Source organism: Convolutriloba macropyga, chromosome 10 (genome assembly GCF_964194025.1).
Source record: "Convolutriloba macropyga chromosome 10, txConMacr16.3, whole genome shotgun sequence".
Lineage (NCBI taxonomy): Eukaryota > Metazoa > Xenacoelomorpha > Acoela > Convolutidae > Convolutriloba > Convolutriloba macropyga.
Window position 1 is genome coordinate 41,052,578 of NC_134477.1, and position 6,000 is coordinate 41,058,577.

Sequence of the window (6,000 nt, forward strand, 5' to 3'; positions counted from 1 at the left end):
AAGATTCTAATAAGGGAGTTTTTTTATTTAATTCACAATGATAATAAGTGGGTGCTTTGCCGTTAATAAATAGTTTATTAAAGTATTTTGTGTAGTGGCTCTGTAGTTAAAAGAACTGAGCTTATATTTGTGCGTGGCGTGCTAACTCAGCAAAATTTACTTCTGGTGAATTTTCAAATTTCTCTGCGGCACCATCTACTTATTGGTTAAAATTAAATCAATCTATTGAGATAGTTCAATCCCTATTTCATCGGGTGTGAATATCTTTGCCTGTTTTTGTGCTTTATTTGGGTAAGGCGTTAAGCAATATGAATCATCGCTGTCTGTGGCTAGTGTGACATCTTAGTCAAAGTTATCAGCTTTGCATGGTACTTTAATAGACGAGAGAAATGTTTTCCGTGTGACATGATCTACAAATTGTACTTTGTTCTGTTAACAGATAAGTAATCTCTCGGGCATTGTTTTTCGGTAACATATAGGGGGATGAGACAGCTTTGCATTGAAAGAAAAAAAATACATTAGAGCTTTTAATTGTGGCAAATGTGTTTCTTTGACATGTAATAATATATACAAGAGGAAATTTTTCTGTCAGCAAAAAAAAATTGGTTTGCTTTAAGTCGCAAGCAAGATCGCATAAATTTTTGTAAATAGATAGACTAGTGTGGTCCATTTCTAAAGGTACTCGACTATTTATATAATCGATTATTGTGTCTATTTGTAAATTTGGGTTGACTTCGTCAAATCAGTTTTGTTTACGGAAAAGTTTGTACTTTTCCGATTTTCTATAGACCTGTAACTCTTGGGGTATAGCGTAGTTAAGAGAACTGAGCTTATATTTGTGCGTGGCGTGCTAACTCAGCAAAATTTACTTCTGGTGAATTTTCAAATTTCTCTGCGGCACCATCTACTTATTGGTTAAAATTAAATCAATCTATTGAGATAGTTCAATCCCTATTTCATCGGGTGTGAATTTCTTTGCCTGTTTTTGTGCTTTATTTGGGTAAGGCGTTAAGCAATATAAATCATCGCTGTCTGTGGCTAGTGTGACATCTTAGTCACAATTATCAGCTTTTCATGGTACTTTAATAGACGAGAGAAATGTTTTCCGTGTGACATGATCTACAAATTGTACTTTGTTCTGTTAACAGATAAGTAATCTCTCGAGCATTGTTTTTCGGGTACATATAGGGGGATGAGACAGCTTTGCATTGAAAGAAAAAAAAACATCAGAGCTTTTAATTGTGGCAAATGTGTTTCTTTGACATGTAATAATATATACAAGAGGAAATTTTTCTGTCAGCAAAATAAAATTGGTTTGCTTTAAGTCGCTAGCAAGATCGCATAAATTTTTGTAAATAGATAGACTAGTGTGGTCCATTTCTAAAGGTACTCGACTATTTATATTATCGATTATTGTGTCTATTTGTAAATTTGGGTTGACTTCGTCAAATCAGTTTTGTTTACGGAAAAGTTTGTACTTTTCCGATTTTCTATAGACCTGTAACTCTTGGGGTATAGCGTAACCATTCGAATGTTTGCTTTAGTGTGAGGTGTTACTGAAGGTACTCTATTGAGTATGGTCATTTGAATCTCATTGAATTCTGAGAAAAATTTGCCTGTGGTAGAGTCAAAGCTTTTTTATATTGGACAAAATATCCTGATATTGTGTAGCGTAATAAGGACGCTCCTCATTACATTTGTAGAGTGATTTAGTGACTAATTCGAAGAGAGAGAGAGAGAGAGTGCCAATTCATCTTAAAAGTAATCCTGAAAACCATCAGAATACATGTATGCAATGTGTTTGTATCCGGAGTTAATTTCATTATCTGTGAGTGTTTCTATAAGGCACCGCTTTGAAATTTCATCATTCGGGCGTTTGATCTACCAACGTCTAAAAATCGAAAGTGACAATTCGGTTTTCAAATGACTGTAGCTTTAATCGCGTCATTTGGAGTTGAATGCCCCGCACCAATGTTACATTTTATTCGTGTTTTGTAGTAGTATATACTTTCCGACTTTAGTTCAAAAGTGAGTGTGTTATTTGTTAATTAAAGTGACCATCCAAATGTGTTGATGACATGATATTCATATGCGGGATTTTGTCGTGGACAGTTTGTCCATGGGCTATCTGTGGCGTTCGGGACCCAATTTTGGTTCCTTGGATTATAGACAAGATTTCCTTTTTGAAAAGCAAAAGGGCGATAGCGATCTAGTCAAAAATGTCTCTGTTTTGCTTCTATAATAGCTTGCCAGCGCGCTTTCAATTTCACCGTTTGTGAATATCTTGGCGTGGTTTTGCGCTTTGTATGGGAAAAGCGTTAAGCAATATAACTCATCGCTGTCTGCGGCTAGTGTGACATGTTAGTCAAATTTATCAGCTTTGCATGGTACGTTAACGCACAAGGGAAATGTTTTCCGTGTGACTTGATCTATAAATTGTACTTTGTTCTGTTAACAGATAAGTAATCTCTCGAGCATTGTTTTTCGAGTACATATAGGGGGATGAGACAGCTTTGCATTGAAAGAAAAAAAATACATTAGAGCTTTTAATTGTGGCAAATGTGTTTCTTTGACATGTAATAATATATACAAGAGGAAATTTTTCTGTCAGCAAAATAAATTGGTTTGCTTTAAGTCGCGATCAAGATCGCATAAATTTTTGTAAATAGATAGACTAGTGTGGTCCATTTCTAAAGGTAGTCGACTATTTATATAATCGATTATTGTGTCGATTTGTAAATTTGGGTTGACTTCGTCAAATCAGTTTTGTTTACGGAAAAGTTTGTACTTTTCCGATTTTCTATAGACCTGTAACTCTTGGGGTATAGCGTAACCATTCCAATGTTTGCTTTAGTGTGAGGTGTTACTGAAGGTACTCTATTGAGTATGGTCATTTGAATGTCATTGAATTCTGAGAAAAATTTGCCTGTGGTAGAGTCAAAGCTTTTTTATATTGGACAAAATATCCTGATATTGTGTAGCGTAATAAGGACGCTCCTCATTACATTTGTAGAGTCATTTAGTGACTAATTCGAAGAGAGAGAGTGCCAATTCATCTTAAAAGTAATCCTGAAAACCATCAGAATACATGTATGCAATGTGTTTGTATCCGGAGTTAATTTCATTATCTGTGAGTTTTTCTATAAGGCACCGCTTTGAAATTTCATCATTCGGGCGTTTGATCTACCAACGTCTAAAAATCGACAGTGAAAATTCGGATTCCAAATGACTGTAGCTTTAATCGCGTCATTTGGAGTTGAATGCCCCGCACCAATGTTACATTTTATTCGTGTTTTGTAGTAGTATATACTTTCCGACTTTAGTTCAAAAGTGAGTGTGTTATTTGTTAATTAAAGTGACCATCCAAATGTGTTGATGACATGATATTCATATGCGGGATTTTGTCGTGGACAATTTGTCCATGGGCTATCTGTGGCGTTCGGGACCCAATTTTGGTCCCTTGGATTATAGACAAGATTTCTTTTTTGAAAAGCAAAAAGGCGATAACGATCTAGTCAAAAATGTCTCTGTTTTGCTTCTATAATAGCTTGCCAGCGCGCTTTCAATTTCACCGGTTGTGAATATCTTGGCGTGGTTTTGCGCTTTGTATGGGTAAAGCGTTAAGCAATATAACTCATCGCTGTCTGCGGCTAGTGTGACATGTTAGTCAAATTTATCAGCTTTGCATGGTACGTTAACGGACAAGGGAAATGTTTTCCGTGTGACTTGATCTATAAATTGTACTTTGTTCTGTTAACAGATAAGTAATCTCTCGAGCATTGTTTTTCGGGTACATATAGGGGGATGAGACAGCTTTGCATTGAAAGAAAAAAAATACATTAGAGCTTTTTTAATTGTGGCAAATGTGTTTCTTTGACATGTAATAATATATACAAGAGGAAATTTTTCTGTCAGCAAAATAAAATTGGTTTGCTTTAAGTCGCGATCAAGATCGCATAATTTTTTGTAAATAGATAGACTAGTGTGGTCCATTTCTAAAGGTACTCGACTATTTATATAATCGATTATTGTGTCTATTTGTAAATTTGGGTTGACTTCGTCAAATCAGTTTTGTTTACGGAAAAGTTTGTACTTTTCCGATTTTCTATAGACCTGTAACTCTTGGGGTATAGCGTAACCATTCGAATGTTTGCTTTAGTGTGAGGTGTTACTGAAGGTACTCTATTGAGTATGGTCATTTGAATGACATTGAATTCTGAGAAAAATTTGCCTTTGGTAGAGTCAAAGCTTTTTTATATTGGACAAAATATTTTGATATTGTGTAGCGTAATAAGGACGCTCCTCATTACATTTGTAGAGTGATTTAGTGATTACTTCGAGGCGAGAGAGAGAGAGAGAGAGAGTGCCAATTCATCTTAAAATTAATCCTGAAAACCATCAGAATACATGTATGCAATGTGTTTGTATCCGGAGTTAATTTCAATATCTGTGAGTGTTTCTATAAGGCACCGCTTTGAAATTTCATCATTCGGGCGTTTGATCTACCAACGTCTAAAAAATCGAAAGTGACAATTCGGTTTCCAACTGACTGTAGCTTTAATCGCGTCATTTGGAGTTGAATGCACCGCACCAATGTTACATTTTATTCGTGTTTTGTAGTAGTATATACTTTCCGACTTTAGTTCAAAAGTGAGTGTTTTATTTGTTAATTAAAGTGACCATCCAAATGTGTTGATGACATGATATTCATATGCGGGATTTTGTCGTGGACAATTTGTCCATGGGCTATCTGTGGCGTTCGGGACCCAATTTTGGTCCCTTGGATTATAGACAAGATTTCCTTTTTGAAAAGCAAAAGGGCGATAGCGATCTAGTCAAAAATGTCTCTGTTTTGCTTCTATAATAGCTTGCCAGCGCGCTTTCAATTTCACCGGTTGTGAATATCTTGGCGTGGTTTTGCGCTTTGTATGGGTAAAGCGTTAAGCAATATAGCTCATCGCTGTCTGAGGCTAGTGTGACATGTTAGTCAAATTTATCAGCTTTGCATGGTACGTTAACGGACAAGGGAAATGTTTTCCGTGTGACTTGATCTATAAATTGTACTTTGTTTGGATAAAAGATGAGTATTCTCTCGAAACCTTGGTTTTCGAGTACATACAGTGGGATAAGACAGTTTTGCATTGAAAGAAAAAATTTATATTAGACCTTATAATTGTGACAAATGTGCTTCTATGACACGTAATAATATATCCAGCGAGAAATTTTTTTTTCAGCAAATTAAAAGCGGTTGGTTTTAAGTCGCGATCAAGATCGCATAACGTTTTGTAAATAGATAGACTAGTGTGGTCCATTTCTAAAGGTACTCGACTATTTATATAATCGATTATTGTGTCTATTTGTGAATTTGGGTTGACTTCGTCATATCAGTTTTGTTTACGGAAAAGTTTGTACTTTTCCGATTTTCTATAGACCTGTAACTCTTGGGGTATAGCGTAACCGTTGGAATGTTTGCTTTAATGTGAGGTGTTACTAGTAGGTACTATATTGAGTATGGTCATTTGAATGTAATTGACTTGTTAGAAAAATTTGCCTGTGGTTGAGTCAAAACCGTTTTTATATTGGACAAAATATCCTGATATTGTGTAGCGTAATAAGAACGCTCCTCGTTACATTTGTAGAGTGGTTTAGTGATTACTTCGAAGCGAGAAAGTGCCGATTCATCATAAAGGTAATCCTGAACACTATCAGAGTACATGTATGCAATGTGTTTGTATCCGGAGTTAATTTCGTTATCTGTGAGTGTTTCTGTAAGATACCGCTTTGAATTTTTATCATTCGGGCATTTGGTCTACCAACGTCAAACATTCTACAATGACAATTCGGTTTCCAAATGACTGTAGCTTTAATCGCGTGATTTGGAGTTGAACGCCCGCTTCAATGTTACATTTTATTCGTGTTTTGTAGTAATATATACTTTCCGACTTTAGTTCAAAAATGAGTGTGATATTTGTAAATTGAAGTGACCATCCTAGTGTGTGG